We start from the raw sequence: 17945 nt of genomic DNA on the forward strand, positions 1-17945 counted from the left end.
AAATCGGAGGCTGAGCCACCAAGGCCTCCAAATCGGACCCAGCGTGGCCCCGCCCACCAAATAGGACCCTGAGGGGCCCCGCCCACAAAATCAGACCTAGAGTGGCCCCGCACACCAAATCGGACCCTGAAGGGCCCCCGCCCACCAAATTAGACCCAGAGTGGCCCCAAACTCAAAATCGGACCCTGAGGGGCCCCGGCCACAAAATCGGTCCCTGAGAAGCCCAGCCCACCAATTCGGACCCCGAGGGGCCCCGGCCACAAAATCGGACCCCGAGGGGCCCCATCCACAAAATCAGACCCTGAGGGGCCCCCGCCCACCAAATTGGACCTTGAGGGTCCCCGCTCACCAATTCGGACCCTGAGGGGCCCCGCCCACCAAATCGGAACCTGAGGGGCCCCGCTCAACAAATCGGACCCAGAGGGGCCCCGCCCACCAAATCTGACCCTGAGGGGCCCCGCCCACCAAATCGGACCCAGAGTGGCCCCGCCCACCAAAATGGACCCTGAGGGCCCCACAGGCCAAAGTGACCCCTGGGAGGCACCCACAGTTAAAACAGATCGCGAGTTGAAAGTTTTGCAGGGGCAGCAGCCAAGTCTCTCTTAAAGGAGCAGCCCGGGCACCATTTCAAACCACTATCTGTACTTCCTTCAGGAAATACACATCTAGTATTATTATTACTATTCAGTTGATTTCCGCAATTAATGCGGCCCGAACCGCTACACGCACTGACTCAGTTGAGGCGTCGTTTCAAAGCCAGCATCCACGAGTGGTGTGCTAAGTATTTTTCGTGTCGATCGGATTTGTAGTTTTTGCGCTTGAAAAAAATGTTCATGTCATTGGAATGCATTGCATTGGGCAGTCGTGAGGCGATTCAAATGGCAGTTAAGCTCATTGATATGCGCAGGCAGACGCAGTTACTATACCAACGCCTACGAACTTTACATGACCCCAGCAGGACAGAGTTTCTGCGAGAAAATATCAGCTCTTAAAGCGAAAGCCAAAGCAAAAATGCAAATCTAGCTTCATCACATGACGCATGCCCCTGAAAGAGAATGTGCGCCAAAGAGGATTTAGCAGCCCAGTGCGCCAAACTGGCTCTTAAAGGACCGACGCGCCAAAGTGATTCTTAAAGGGCCGGCGAACCAAAATGAGTCTTAAAGGGCCAGCGTGCCAAATCGAAAGCTGAGTGACCTCAGGCTCCAAATCGAACCTAGAGTGGCCCCGCCCACCAAATCGGACCCAGGTGGCCCCACCCGCCAAATCGGACCCTGAGGGGCCCCACCCACAAAATCGGACCGAGGGGCCCCGGCCACAAAATCGGACCGTGAGGGGCCCCACCCACCAAATCGGACCCTGAGGGGCCCCGGCCATAAAATCGGACTCTGAGGGGCCCCACCCACAAAATCGGACCCGGAGGGGTTCCGGCCACAAAATTGGACCCTGAGGGGCCCCGGCCACAAAATCGGACCCTGAGGGGCCCCACCCACCAAATCAGACCATGGGGGGCCACACCCACAAAATCGGACCCTGAGGGGCCCCACCCACCAAATCGGACCCCGAGGGGCCCCGGCCACAAAATCGGACACTGAGGGGCCCCACCCACAAAATCGGGCCCTGAGGGGCCCCACCCACAAAATCAGACCCTGAGGCCAAAGTTGCCCCTGAGAGGCACCCACAGTTAAAACGGATCCTGAGTTGAAAGTCTTGCAGGGGAAGCAGGCAAGTCTCTCTTAAAGGGGCAGCCCGGGCACCATTTCAAACCACTATCTGTACTTCCTTCAGGAAATACACATCTAGTATTATTATTATTATTCAGTTGATTTTCCGCAATTAATGTGGCCCGAACCGCTAAACGCACAGACTCCATTGACGTGTTGTTTCGAAGCCAGCGTCCACGAGAGGTGTGCTAAGTATTTTTCGTGTCAATCGGATTTGTAGTTTTTGAGCAATTTGCGTTTGAAAAAACATTTTCCTCAATGTGTTTGAATGGGAAAATGTTGCCACAGGGAAAACATGCCCTGAGGCGATTCAAATAGCAGTTAAGCTCATTGATATGCGCAGGCAGACCCAGTTACTATGCCAACGTCTACGAACTTCACATGACCCCCCCCGAGGACAGAGTTTCTGCCAGATAATTTCTGCTCTTAAAGTGAAACCCACAGCACAAATGCAAATCTAGCTTCATCACATGACGCATGCCCCTGAGAGAGAATGTGCGCCAAAGTGGATTTAGAAGCCCAGTGAGCCAAACTGGCTCTTAAAGGGCCAATGCGCGAAAGTGATTCTTAAAGGGCCGTGCACCGAAATGAGTCTTAAAGGGCCGGCGTGCCAAATTGAAAGCTGAGTGACTCCAGGCTCCAAATTGGAGGCTGAGCCACCCCTGCCTCCAAATCAGAGGCTGATCGACCCTGGCCTACAAATCGGAGGGTGAGCCACCCTGGCCTCCAAATCAGACCCAGAGTGGCCCCACCCACCAAATCGGACCCAGAGTGGCCACACCCACCAAATCAGACACAGAGTGGCCCCGCCCACCAAATCGAACCCAGAGTGGCACCGCCAACCAAATCGGACCCTGAGGGGCCCCGCTCACCAAATCGGACCCAGAGGGGCCCCGCTCACCAAATCTAACTCTGAGGGGCCCCGCCCACCAAATCGGACCCTGAGGGGCCCTGGCCACAAAATTGGACCCTGAGGGGCCCCAGCCACAAAATCAGACCCTGAGGTGCCCCAACCACCAAATCGGTCCTTGAGGGGCCCCAGCCACCAAATCGGACCCTGAGGGGCCCAACCCACCAAATCGGACCCTGAGGGACCCCGGCCACAAAATCGGACCCTGAGGGGCCCCACCCATAAAATCGGACCCTGAGGGGCCCCACCCACAAAGTCAGACCCTGATGCCAAATTGCCCCTGAGATGCACCCACAGTTAAAACAGATCCTGAGTTGAATGTCTTGCACGGGCAGCAGGCAAGTCTCTCTTAAAGGGGCAGCCCGGGCACCATTTCAAACCACTATCTGTACTTCCTTCAGGAAATACACATCTAGTTATAGTGGTTTGAAAAAACCACTATATTGTAATCCGAACGCTGCTAACTTATTCTTCTTATTATTATTATTTTCCAGTTGATTTCCGCAATTAATGCGGCCCGAACCGCTACATGCACAGACTCCGTTGAGGTGTCGTTTCGAAGCCAGCGTCCATGAGAGGTGTGCTAAGTATTTTTCGTGTCGATCGGATTTGTAGTTTTTGCGCAATTTGCGTTTGAAATTTTTTTTTCCCGTCATTGGAATGCACTGTCTCCAAAATGCTTTTCAATGGGAAGCTTAATACGTGCCCTGAGGCGATTGAAATGGCAGTTGAGCTCATTGATATGCGCAGGCACAACCAGTTACTATGCCAACGCCTACGAAAGTCACATGACGCCCCCAGGAGAGAGCTTCTGCCACATAATATCAGCTCTTAAAGCGAAACCCACAGCACAAATGCAAATCTAGCTTCATCACATGACGCATGCCCCTGAGAGAGAATGTGCGCCAAAGTGGATTTAGAAGCCCAATGAGCCACCCTGGCTCTTAAAGGGCCGACGCGCCAAAGTGATTCTTAAAGAGCACAAAATCAGACCCTGAGGGGCCCCACCCACCAAATCGGACCCTTAGGGGCCCCGGCCACAAAATCGGACCCTGAGGGGCCAAAGTGGTTCTTAAAGAGGCGGCGCACCAAAATGAGTCTTAAAGGGCCGGCGCGCCAAATCGAAAGCTGAGTGACCCAAGGCTCCAAATCGGAGGCTGATAGACCCTGGCCTACAAAAAGGAGGCTGAGCCACCCTGGCATCTAAATTGGACCCAGAGTGGCCCCGCCCACCAAATCAGACCCAGAGTGGCCCCGCCCACCAAATTGGACCCTGAGGGGCCCCGCCCACCATATTGGACCCTGAGGGGCCCCACCCACAAAATCGGACCCTGAGGGGCCCCAACCACAAAATCGGACCCTGAGGGGCCCCAGCCACAAAATCGGACCTGGAGGGGCCCCGGCCACAAAATCAGACCCTGAGGGGCCCCGCCCACCAAATTGGACCCTGAGGTACTCCGCCCACCTAATCGGACCCTGAGGGAACTCGTGCACCAAATCGGACCCTGAGAGTCCCCACCCACCAAATCAGACCCTAAGGGCCCCAACCACAAAATCGGACCCTGAGGGGCCCCACCCACAAAATCAGACCCTGAGGAGCCCCACCCACCAAATCGGACCCTTAGGGGCCCCGCCCACCAAATCAGACCCAGGGGGCCCCACCCACAAAATCAGACCCTGAGGGGCTCCGGCCACCAGATCGGACCCTGAGGGGCTTCGACCACAAAATTGGACCCTAAGGGGCCCCACCCACCAAATCGGACCCTGAGGGGCCCCACCCACAAAATCAGACCTTGAGGGGCCCCGGCCACAAAATCAGACCTTGATGGGCCCCACCCACCAAATCGGACCCTGAGGGGCCCCGGCCACAAAATCGGACCCTGTGGGACCCCAGCCACAAAATCGGATCTTGAGGGGCCCCAACCACAAAATCGGACCCTGAGAGGCTCCGGCCACAAAATCGGACCCTGAGGGGCCCAGCCCACCAAATCGGACCCTGAGGGGCCCCACCCACGAAATCGGACCCTGAGGGGCCCCGCCCACCACATCGGACCCTGTGGGGCCCCGTCCACCAAATCGGATTCTGAAAGGCCCCAAACACAAAATCGAACCCTGAGGGGCCCCACCCACAAAATCGGACCCTGAGGGGCCCCGCTGACCAAATTGAACTCTGAGGGGCCCCACTCACCAAATCAGACCCTGAGTGGCCCCGCCCACCAAATCGGACCCTGAGTGGCCCCGCCCACCAAATCGGACCCTGAGTGGCCCCGTCCACCAAATCGGACCCTAAGGGGCCCCACCCACAAAATTGGACCCTGAGGTGCCCCACCCACAAAATCAGACCCTGAGGTGCCCCACCCACAAAATCAGACCCTGAGGGCCTCGGTCACAAAATTGGATCCTGAGGGGCCCCGGCCACAAAATCGGACCCCGAGGGGCCCCAACCACAAAATCGGACCCTGAGGGGCTCCACCCACCAAATCTGACCCTGAGGGGCCCCGCTGACCAAATCGGACCCTGAGGGGCCCCACTGACCAAATCGGACCCTGAGGGGCCCCGCTCACCAAATCGGATCCTGAGGGGCCCCGCCCACCAAATCGGATTCTGAGTGGCCCCGTCCACCATATCGGACCCTGAGGGGCCCCGCCCACCAAATCAGACCCTGAGGGCCCCCCACCAAATTGGACCCAGAGTGGACCCGCCCACCAAATTAGACCCAGGGGGCCCCACCCTCAAAATCGGACCCTGAGGGGCCTTGCCCACCAAATCGGACCCTGAGTGGCCCCGCCCACCAAATCGGACCCTGAGGGGCCCCAACCACCAAATCAGACCCTGAGCGGCCCCGGCCACAAAATCGGACCCTGAGGGGCCCCACCCACCAAATCAGCCCCTGAGGGGACCCGGCCACCAAGTCGGACCCTGAGGGGCCCCACCCACAAAATCGGGCCCTGAGGGCCCCACGCACAAAGTCGGCCCCTGAGGCCAAAGTGGCCCCTGACAGGCACCCACAGTTAAAACTGAACCTGAGTTGAAAGTCTTACAGGTGCAGCAGGCAAGTCTCTCTTAAAGGGGCAGCCCGGGCAGCATTTCAAACCACTATCTGTACTTCCTTCAGGAAATACACATCTAGTATTAGGCTGAGTTCACACGTGGCTTTTTTTTGCGTTTCCGCGGCGGTTTTAACCGCGCGATTTTGCCGCGAAAATGCAAAAAATAAGCATCCCATGCATTCCTATGGGATTCCGCAATGCTGTACTAATGCTGCGGTTTTTACCGCGGCAGAATTGCTTCGCGGTAAAAACCGCAGCATGCTCATTAATTTGCGGAATCGCGGCGATCCCGCACCCATAGGAATGCATTGTTCCGCTTACCTCCCGCATGTGGCTGTGCACACCATGCGGAAAGTAAGCAGAACATTTGCGGATGGTACCCACGGTCCGGAGGAGAGGAGACTGTCCTCCGGGCTTTGGGTACCATATCCCTGTAAAAAATAGAATTTAAAAATAAAAAATATTGTTATTCTCACCCTCCGACGTCCCGCGCAGTCTTCCTGCTTCTCTTCACGCTCTCGTTTCCAGTAGTCCTTTGCGAAAATGCCCGCGATGGCGTCCGTTCTCGCGGGATCGCGAAGTCTCGCGGTCATTCGCGCGACGTCATCGCGAATGACCGCGAGACGTCGCGATCCCACGAGAACTGACGTCATCGCGGGCATTTTCGCAAAGGATTACTGGGAACGGATGCGCGGGACGTCGGAGGGTAAGAATAACACCATTTTTTATTTTTTTTTTTACATTCTATCTTTTACTATTGATGCTGCATAGGCAGCCTCAGTAGTAAAAAGTTGGTCACACTTGTCAAACACTATGTTTGACGAGTGTGACCAACCTGTCAATCAGTTCTCCAAGCGATGCTACAGATCGCTTGGAGAACGCTAGCATTTTGCAAGCTAAATACGCTTGCAAAATGCTAGTTTTTCCGCGGGAAAATCGCGGGAATTTAAAATGCGATTTTTCCGCGGACTGGAATTCCGGAATTCTCGCGGTAATTTCTGCGAGAGTTCTGGTACGTGTGCACTTAGCCTTAATGTTGTAATCCGAAAGTTGCTAACTCATTCTTATTATTCAGTTGATTTCCGCAATTAATGCTGCCCGATCCGCTACATGCACAGACTCCGTTGAGGTGTCGTTTCGAAGCCAGCGTCCACGAGCAGTGTGCTAAGTAATTTTCGTTTCGATCGGATTTGTAGTTTTTGTGCAATTTGCGTTAGAAAATTTATTTTCCAGTCATTGGAAAGTATTATCTCAATGCTTTTCAATGGGGAAATTTTGCCATAGAGAAAACATGCCCTGAGGCGATTCAAATGGCAGTTAAGCTGATTGATATGCGTAGACAGACCCAGTTACTATGCCAACGCCTACGAACTTTACATGACGCCCCCAGGACACAATTTCTGGCAGATAATATCAGCTCTTAAAGCGAAACCCACAGCACAAATGCAAATCTAGCTTCATCACATGACGCATGCCCCTGAGAGAGAATGTACGCCAAAGTGGATTTAGAAGCCCAGTGTGCCAAACCAGCTCTTAAACAGCCGACGCGCCTAAGTGATTCTTAAAGGGCCGGCGCACCAAAATGAGCCTTAAAGGGCCGGAGCGCCAAATCGAAAGCTGAGCGACCCCAGGCTCCAAATCGCAGGCTGATCCACCCTGGACTACAAATCGGAGGCTGAGCCACCCTGGCCTCCAAATCGGACCCAGAGTGGCCCCGCCCACCAAATCGGATCCTGAGAGGCCCCGCCCACCAAATCAGACCCAGAATGGCCCTGCCCACCAAATCGGACACTGAAAGTCCCCGCCCACCAAATTAGACCCAGAGTGGCCCCGCCCACCAAATCGGATCCTGAGGGGCCCCGCCCACTAAATCAGACCCTGAGGGGACCCGCCCACCAAATCGGACCCAGAGTGGCCCCAACCACAAAATCGGACCCTGAGTGGCCCCAGCCACAAAATTGGACCTGGAGGGGCCCCGGCCACAAAATCAGACCCTGAGGGGCCCCGCCCACCAAATTGGACCCTGAGGTACTCCGCCCACCTAATCGGACCCTGAGGGAACTCGTGCACCAAATCGGACCCTGAGAGTCCCCACCCACCAAATCAGACCCTAAGGGCCCCAACCACAAAATCGGATCCTGAAGGGCCCCACCCACAAAATCAGACCCTGAGGAGCCCCACCCACCAAATCGGACCCTTAGGGGCCCCGCCCACCAAATCAGACCCAGGGGGCCCCACCCACAAAATCGGACCCTGAGGGGCTCCGGCCACCAGATCGGACCCTGAGGGGCTTCGACCACAAAAGTGGACCCTAAGGGGCCCCACCCACCAAATCGGACCCTGAGGGGCCCCACCCACAAAATCAGACCTTGAGGGGCCCCGGCCACAAAATCGGACCTTGATGGGCCCCACCCACCAAATCGGACCCTGAGGGGCCCCGGCCACAAAATCGGATCTTGAGGGGCCCCAACCACAAAATCGGACCCTGAGAGGCTCCGGCCACAAAATCGGACCCTGAGGGGCCCCACCCACCAAATCGGACCCTGAGGGGCCCCGCCCACCAAATCGGACACTGTGGGGCCCCGTCCACCAAATCGGATTCTGAAAGGCCCCAAACACAAAATCGAACCCTGAGGGGCCCCACCCACAAAATCGGACCCTGAGGGGCCCCGCTGACCAAATTGAACTCTGAGGGGCCCCACTCACCAAATCAGACCCTGAGTGGCCCCACCCACCAAATCGGACCCTGAGTGGCCCCACCCACCAAATCGGACCCTGAGTGGCCCCGCCCACCAAATCGGACCCTGAGTGGCCCCGTCCACCAAATCGGACCCTAAGGGGCCCCACCCACAAAATTGGACCCTGAGGTGCCCCACCCACAAAATCAGACCCTGAGGTGCCCCACCCACAAAATCAGACCCTGAGGGCCTCGGTCACAAAATTGGATCCTGAGGGGCCCCGGCCACAAAATCGGACCCCGAGGGGCCCCAACCACAAAATCGGACCCTGAGGGGCTCCACCCACCAAATCTGACCCTGAGGGGCCCCGCTGACCAAATCGGACCCTGAGGGGCCCCACTGACCAAATCGGACCCTGAGGGGCCCCGCTCACCAAATCGGATCCTGAGTGGCTCCGCCCACCAAATCGGATTCTGAGTGGCCCCGTCCACCATATCGGACCCTGAGGGGCCCCGCCCACCAAATCAGACCCTGAGGGCCCCCACCAAATTGGACCCAGAGTGGACCCGCCCACCAAATAAGACCCAGGGGGCCCCACCCTCAAAATCGGACCCTGAGGGGCCTTGCCCACCAAATCGGACCCTGAGTGGCCCCGCCCACCAAATCGGACCCTGAGGGGCCCCAACCACCAAATCAGACCCTGAGCGGCCCCGGCCACAAAATCGGACCCTGAGGGGCCCCACCCACCAAATCAGCCCCTGAGGGGACCCGGCCACCAAGTCGGACCCTGAGGGGCCCCACCCACAAAATCGGGCCCTGAGGGCCCCACGCACAAAGTCGGCCCCTGAGGCCAAAGTGGCCCCTGACAGGCACCCACAGTTAAAACGGATCCTGAGTTGAAAGTCTTACAGGTGCAGCAGGCAAGTCTCTCTTAAAGGGGCAGCCCGGGCAGCATTTCAAACCACTATCTGTACTTCCTTCAGGAAATACACATCTAATATTAGGCTGAGTTCACACGTGGCTTTTTTTGCGTTTCCGCGGCGGTTTTAACCGTGCGATTTTGCCGCGAAAATGCGAAAAATAAGCATCCCATGCATTCCTATGGGATTCCGCAATGCTGTACTAAAGCTGCGGTTTTTACCGCGGCGGAATTGCTTCGCGGTAAAAACCGCAGCATGCTCATTAATTTGCGGAATCGCGGCGATCCCGCACCCATAGGAATGCATTGTTCCGCTTACCTCCCGCATGTGGCTGTGCACACCATGCGGAAAGTAAGCAGAACATTTGCGGATGGTACCCACGGTCCGGAGGAGAGGAGACTGTCCTCCGGGCTTTGGGTACCATATCCCTGTAAAAAATAGAATTTAAAAATAAAAAATATTGTTATTCTCACCCTCCGACGTCCCGCGCAGTCTTCCTGCTTCTCTTCACGCTCTCGTTCCCAGTAGTCCTTTGCGAAAATGCCCGCGATGGCGTCCGTTCTCGCGGGATCGCGAAGTCTCGCGGTCATTCGCGCGACGTCATCGCGAATGACCACGAGACGTCGCGATCCCACGAGAACTGACGTCATCGCGGGCATTTTCGCAAAGGATTACTGGGAACGGATGCGCGGGACGTCGGAGGGTAAGAATAACACCATTTTTTATTTTTTTTTACATTCTATCTTTTACTATTGATGCTGCATAGGCAGCCTCAGTAGTAAAAAGTTGGTCACACTTGTCAAACACTATGTTTGACGAGTGTGACCAACCTGTCAATCAGTTCTCCAAGCGATGCTACAGATCGCTTGGAGAACGCTAGCATTTTGCAAGCTAAATACGCTTGCAAAATGCTAGCTTTTCCGCGGGAAAATCGCAGGAATTTAAAATGCGATTTTTCCGCGGACTGGAATTCCGGAATTCTCGCGGTAATTTCTGCGAGAGTTCCGGTACGTGTGCACTTAGCCTTAATGTTGTAATCCGAAAGTTGCTAACTCATTCTTATTATTCAGTTGATTTCCGCAATTAATGCGGCCCGAACCGCTACATGCACAGACTCCGTTGAGGTGTCGTTTCGAAGCCAGCGTCCACGAGCAGTGTGCTAAGTAATTTTCGTTTCGATCGGATTTGTAGTTTTTGTGCAATTTGCGTTAGAAAATTTATTTTCCAGTCATTGGAAAGTATTGTCTCAATGCTTTTCAATGGGGAAATTTTGCCATAGAGAAAACATGCCCTGAGGCGATTCAAATGGCAGTTAAGCTGATTGATATGCGTAGGCAGACCCAGTTACTATGCCAACGCCTACGAACTTTACATGAAGCCCCCAGGACACAATTTCTGGCAGATAATATCAGCTCTTAAAGCGAAACCCACAGCACAAATGCAAATCTAGCTTCATCACATGACGCATGCCCCTGAGAGAGAATGTACGCCAAAGTGGATTTAGAAGCCCAGTGTGCCAAACCAGCTCTTAAACAGCCGACGCGCCTAAGTGATTCTTAAAGGGCCGGCGCACCAAAATGAGCCTTAAAGGGCCGGAGCGCCAAATCGAAAGCTGAGTGACCCCAGGCTCCAAATCGCAGGCTGATCCACCCTGGACTACAAATCGGAGGCTGAGCCACCCTGGCCTCCAAATCGGACTCAGAGTGGCCCCGCCCGCCAAATCGGATCCTGAGAGGCCCCGCCCACCAAATCAGACCCAGAATGGCCCTGCCCACCAAATCGGACACTGAAAGTCCCCGCCCACCAAATTAGACCCAGAGTGGCCCCGCCCACCAAATCGGATCCTGAGGGGCCCCGCCCACTAAATCAGACCCTGAGGGGACCCGCCCACCAAATCGGACCCAGAGTGGCCCCGCCCACCAAATCGGACCCTGAGGGGCCCCGCCCACCAAATCGGGCCCTAAGGGGCCCCGGCCACAAAATCGGACCCTGAGGGGTCCCAACCACAAAATCAGATGCTGAGGGGCCACACCCCACACCAAATCAGACCCTGAGGGGCCCCAACCAGAAAATCGAACCCAGAGTGGCCCAGCTCACCAAATCGGACCCTGAGGGGCCACACCCACAAAATCTGACCCTGAGGGGCCCCACCCACCATATCGGACCCTGAGGGGCCCCGCCCACCAAATCAGACCCAGATTTGCCCCGCCCACCAAATTGGACCCTGATGGGCCCTGCTCACCAAATCAGACCCTGAGAGGCCCAACCCACCAATTCGGACCCTGAGGGACCCCGCCCACCAAATCGGACCCTGAGGGGCCCCGCTCACCAAATCGGACCCTGATGGGCCCCACCCACCAATTTGGATTCTGAGTGGCCCCGCCCACCAAATCGGACCCTGAGGGGCCCCGCCCACCAAATCGGACCCTAAGGGGCCCCACCCACCAAATCAGACCCTGAGGGGCCCCGCCAACCAAATCGTACCCTGAGGGGCCCCGCTCACCAAATCGGACCCTGAGGGGCCCCGCCCACGAAATCGGATTCTGAAAGGCCCCAACCACAAAATCTGACCCTGAGGGTCCCCGCCCACCAAATGGGACCCTGAGGGGCCCTGCCCACCAAATGGGACTCTGAGGGGCCCGCCCACCAAATCAGACCCTGAGGGGCCCCGCCCACCAAATTGGACCATGAGGGGCCCCACCAACCAAATCGGGCCCTGAGGGGCTCCGCCACAAAATTGGACCCAGAGTGACGCTGACCAACAAATCGGATTCTGAGGGACCCCGCCCACCAAATTGGACCCTGAAGGGCACCGCCCACCGAATTAGACCCAGAGTGGCCCCGCCCACCAAATCGGACCCTGAGGGGCCCCGCCCACCAAATCGGACCCTGAGGGGCCCCGCCCACCAAATCGGACCCTGATGGGCCCCGCTCACCAAATCGGACCCTGAGGGGCCCCACCCACTAATTTGGATTCTGAGTGGCCCCGCCCACCAAATCGGACCCTGAGTTGCCCCGCCCACCAAATCGGACCCTGAGGGGCCGATCGGATTCTGAAGGGCCCCAACCACAAAGTCGGACCCTGAGGAGCCCCACCCACCAAATCGAACCCTGAGGGTCCGCGCCCACCAAATCGGACCCTGAGGGGCCCCCCACCAAATTGGACCCAGAGTGGCCCCGCCCACCAAATTGGACCCAGAGTGGCCCCGCCCACCAAATCGGACCCTGAGGGGCCCCGGCCACAAAATTGGACCCTGAGGTGCCCCGGCCACAAAATCGGACCCTGAGGGGCCCCACCCACCAAATCGGACCCTGAGGGGCCCCGACCACAAAATCGGACCCTGAGGGGCCCCACTCAAATAATCGGACCCTGAGGGGTTCCGGCCATAAAATCGGACCCTGAGGGGCCCCGCCCACCAAATCGGACCCTGAGGGGCCCCGCCCACCAAATCGGACCCTGAGGGGCCCCACCCACCAATTCAGATTCTGAGTGGCCCCGCCCACCAAATCGGACCCTTAGTGGCCCCGCCCACCAAATCGGACCCTGAGTTGCCCCGCCCACCAAAACGGACCCTGAGGGGCCCCGCCCACCAAATCGGACCCTGAGGGGCCCCCCACCAAATTGGTCCCAGAGTGGTCCCGCCCACCAAATTGGACCCAGAGTGGTCCCGCCCACCAAATTGGACCCAGAGTGGTCCCGCCCACCAAATTGGACCCAGAGTGGCCCCGCCCACCAAATCGGACCCTGAGGGGCCCCGGCCACAAAATTGGACCCTGAGGGGCCCCACCCACAAAATCGGTCCCCTGAGGGGCCCCATCCACCAAATCGGACCCTGAGGGGCCCCGCCCACCAAATCGGATTCTGAAGGGCCCCAATCACAAAGTCGGACCCTGAGGAGCCCCACCCACCAAATCGAACCCTGAGGGGCCCCGCCCACCAAATCGGACCTTGAGGGTCCCCCCACCAAATTGGTCCCAGAGTGGTCCCACCCACCAAATTGGACCCAGAGTGGCCCCGCCCACCAAATCGGACCCTGAGGGGCCCCGGCCACAAAATTGGACCCTGAGGGGCCCCACCCACAAAATCGGACCCCTGAGGGGCCCAACCCACCAAATCGGACCCTGAGGGGCCCCGGCCACAAAATCAGACCCTGAGGGGTCCCACTCACAAAATTGGACCCTGAGGAGCCCCACCCACCAAATCGAACCCTGAGGGGCCCCACCCACCAAATCGGACCCTGAGGGGCCCCCCACCAAATTGGTCCCAGAGTGGTCCCGCCCACCAAATTGGACCCAGAGTGGCCCCGCCCACCAAATCGGACCCTGAGGGGCCCCGGCCACAAAATCGGACCCCTGAGGGGCCCCACCCACAAAATCGGACCCCTGAGGGGCCCCACCCACCAAATCGGACCCTGAGGGGCCCCGGCCACAAAATCGGACCCTGAGGGACCCCACTCACAAAATCGGACCCTGAGGGGTTCTGGCCACAAAATCGGACCCTGAGGGTCCCCACCCACAAAATCGGACCCTGAGGCCAAAGTGGCCCCTGAGAGGCACCTACAGTTAAAACGGATCCTGAGTTGAAAGTCTTGCAGGGGCAGCAGGCAAGTCTCTCTTAAAGGGGCAGCCCGGGCACCATTTCAAACCACTATCTGTACTTCCTTCAGGAAATACACATCTAGTTTTTATTGGTATCATATAACAAATTCACTATTGTTCCTTTTTATGCAATGCACTATGTGGCTTAAATAGCTCACAAGTTATTTTACATATTGCTGTGAATGTAGGGCTATGAAATATGTATCTTTTTATGCTGAACAATTACAAAATTATGTTTTAAAGAAAAAAGGAATTCTTTCATTTATGGAGAGGCTTTTTTTAGTGAAACTCTGTGATGGCAGGCACAGTACTGCATAAGGAATGTGCCTCTGATTGTGGAGCCCCTAAGACTAAAGCTAATAAAATATGGCCAGTGCCCAATTCACCCCCCCTCACACCACTCCCCTCGGTGATGTACTAATTGGGATGCCCTGCTGTCCAAGGTCCTTAAAGGGGAAGGTATCTATGGCCACACATACAGGGGTTAAATCCAGGTGACCAGGTCAGCAACTTCCTTTTCCCTTCGGCGGTCACTCACTTGGAAGCTTTTGATCCAACTGGGAGGGGCACGTGGGTGCTGGTTAAATCAACAAATGGCCTAGTATGCCCACTGAAAATAGTCAAAGGATATGCGGTAATAAGACACGAAGGCAGATTTTCATACAGACAGGTCCCCTCTTACCAAGTATCAATTTCAGGCAATTTTTGCGTTATGCCTAGAAAGATCCGGCGCTAATCCAAAGGAATATGGGACGCATTCTTTCTGAATCGGGGCAGCCACTGAAGCAGCTAGGGCAGGAGTATCGGAGACCAGGGTTCAGAGAATGAGTCGATGGAAATCCGCATGCTTCGCTAGATACATAAGACCTGATTTGCTGAAGTAACACATTTTATCTCTTACAGGAGTTGAAGTTTGGGTTTTAGGACATTTATATTTCTATTGGGCGGCAAAAAGGGCTGAGCTGCGGCCTGGTGGAAAGAGTCTAGGCTTACCGGGTCCCGAAGTCAACTGGAGAGGGATAAGCGGCCTCCAATGGCAACAGGTGTTCCAAGAGATGGTTGACATCTCCAGGAGGGTGAAGCACCCCGTGATAATGGTGTTACATGTTGGGGGCAATGATCTTGGCAGGTGTAAAATCGCTGATGTTTACAAATGAATGACAGCAGATATCGAACGTTTTATCTGTTTATTCGCGAATATGGTATTGATGTGGTCACAAATGATACCATGAGCCATCTGGTGGGGTGCAAGAGATGAAAAAGCCATAGAACGAGTAAGAAAAAAGTTCAACGCATGGATCGCAAAATTCGTGAGGGGAAAATGTGGTATGGCTGTTCGTCATCACCAGCTGGAAGGAAACAACACGGCATTATTAAGACCGGACGGCGTTCACCTTATGGACATTGACCTCGATATATTTTTGTCCGGCTTGCAGGATGGAGTGGAACAGGCCCTGACTTTGATGGGGGGGTCGGAGTCTTGTGTAGGTCATACACAGGATCCTCCGTGGTGGAAGAAGTAGAGGAGGGCAAAGGTTCGTGACCGCTCGTTGGCCAAATCGCCTGTCAATCGCGGACAGGATCTCAGTCATGAGCCTCCCATTACGAAATGTAACTGCCCTTCTCTGCTTAGGTAATTAATAAACTGTGACCAACCTGTTCAACCCATCTAGGTCTTGCTGTGTTTTCTTTGCAGGATTGGTGGGAAAGGGGGATGAAGGCACTGCTTAGGACAAACAGGTCTCCACAGTCTGGCAGGCACAGTACTGCATAAGGAATGTGCCTCTGATTATGGAGCCCCTAAGACTAAAGCTAATAAAATACTGACAGTGCCCAATACACCCCCTTTCACACCACTCCCCTCGCTGATGTACTAATTGGGATGCCCTGCTGTCCAATGGTCCTTAAAGGGGAAGTTATCTACGGCCACACCTGAAGGGGTTAAATCCAGATGCCCAGGTCAGCAAATTCCTTTTTCCTCTGACGGTCACTCAATTGGAAGCTTTTGACCCGCCCTCCCTCCCTTACATATTTCGATGGGGTGTAAATTGCCATACTACGACAGAGATATGCATATATGTGTATTATGTATTATTTATTTTAAAAAAATATGTATACATGACGTGCCCCAGGGGCCATGGGATACTCGGTACTGGGCCCGTTAACTTCAATGGGAAATGTCACAGTGGCAGTGACCCAGTCCGTGCTCCCTGGCGGTCATGTAAAAGGGGATGAAGTGAGTGGGAATAACATTTATGTAGTGATTTGTGACGCCAGTTGGAGTGTTCGACTGTACTATAGCTGGCACTGCAGATGATCCCTGGGGAAGTAGATGGTGATGGCAGTGCAGATGTTAAACCCTCTCCAACCAGGGCAGACCCTCAGAGATTGTGATGGAAGTAGAAGGCATGGAGTAATAAGGCAGGAGACAAGGAAAGTCACTTTATAATTTACTGTAGTTCAGATGCAGTTCAGAGGCGATATTACAACTGTCACCAGTTTACAGTCTGCTCTGGAGAATGGGAGTTATCCTCTCTGCTGTGACTCAGTGTAAGCTTCCTGCTATTCTAATCCCTTCTGGGAACAAGGCTTCCCAGAGTTTAGAACTTCCAATATTGCCTCTACTCACTGTGTATTTCTCCTTCAGCAACTTGCAGCTTGAATCCTTTGTGAAGCAGCTCAAGTTCCCACTTACACTATCCTTCACTGATCCTAGGTTGTTGCAGTATTTCTGAGGGAAAACACTTTTCTGCTGGTTGTATAATCCCACACCGTCTCTTAGCTTACCCCCCTGCTCTGAAAGCATGGATGGTCTAGGGGCTGGTTCCCTGATGCTTCTTTAGCTGTAATCCTGGATCGAGTACATGTCTTAACATGGCTTCCCAGAGCGTCCTTCCTCGTTCTTCTTCACTGAAACAACAACTTTGCTCCTCCCCCTCCTAGTTAGAGCATGTCTGCAAAGATCTAAGCTTCAGACAAGTGAGGGAGTGAGGCAAATTGTGTGTGTGTGTTGTAGTCTCTAGCAGAGAAAGCATAACTCCCATTGCTCACAAAACACATACAAATCACTACATATTTAACCCTTTTGTGATGATAAAGACAAAGGGTGCCACGTATATAACTAATCTTTGTTAACGGTAATAAGTCACAGCTGAAGAAGTAGAGGAGAGCAAAGGTTCATGACCGCTCGTTGGCCATATCGCCTGTCGATCGCGGACAGGAACTCAGCCATGAGCCTCCCGTTACGAAATGTAATTGCCCTTCTCTGCTTAGGTAATTAATAAACTGTGACTGACCTGTTCAACCCATCTAGGTCTGGCTGTATTTTCTTTGCGGGATTGGTGGGAAGTGGGGGTGAAGGCACTGCTTAGGATAAACAGGTCTACACAGTCTACATTTTTTTAATTCCACTAAAATGCTTTGTACTACCTTGTAACACTATTGACAGGCAGCTTATTAGATCTGAATCTGTGGTTCATTTAGCCATTTCATCTTGCATAGGTTTTATGAAGCTGTATATTATGTTTTTGCAATATAGATGAGACTGTATGCCAGTCTCATGATGAACAGAGTGCTGGAGAAAGAAACGCTATATTCATTAAGAGGTGTGCACCCCTTTAGGAATTTGCCACATCTTTCAGGTGCCACATTCCAGTGTGAGAAATGTCCAGTATTCAGAGAAAACATTTTTTAGGTGTAAATTATAATGAACAAAATAATAAGTTACAGGAAACAAAATATAGTATTAAATACTAAATAAGAAGGCAATATACAAAGCTGTTACTGAAAAAAGACTTTAAAGGGAATCTGTCACCCCATTTTTCGAGTATCAGCTGCCGGCACCACCATCAGGGGCTTATCTACAGCATTCTGTAATGCTGTAGATAAGCCCCTGATGTAACTTGAAAGAGAAGAAAAACAAGTTAGATTATACTCACCCAGGGGCGGTCCCGGTCCGGTTTTGGTCCGATGGGTGTTGCGGTCCGGTCCGTCACCTCCCATCTTCTAGCGGTGACGTCCTCTTCTTTGCTCTTTTGCGGGAAAGGTCAGAGAGGTTCGGCGCCTGC

General features: G+C 54.6%; 1 protein-coding gene across 1 annotated transcript in view; it reads right to left on the reverse strand.

Moving 5' to 3' along the window:
• ADCY1 (adenylate cyclase 1) overlaps window positions 1-17945 on the reverse strand; it is a 1907157-nt gene that overhangs the window by 230641 nt on the left and 1658571 nt on the right. The gene's annotated exons all lie outside the window — the stretch shown is intronic.

The sequence above is a fragment of the Dendrobates tinctorius genome, unplaced genomic scaffold, assembly GCF_039654945.1.
Source record: "Dendrobates tinctorius isolate UK_male_01 unplaced genomic scaffold, ASM3965494v1 ptg000162l, whole genome shotgun sequence".
Lineage (NCBI taxonomy): Eukaryota > Metazoa > Chordata > Amphibia > Anura > Dendrobatidae > Dendrobates > Dendrobates tinctorius.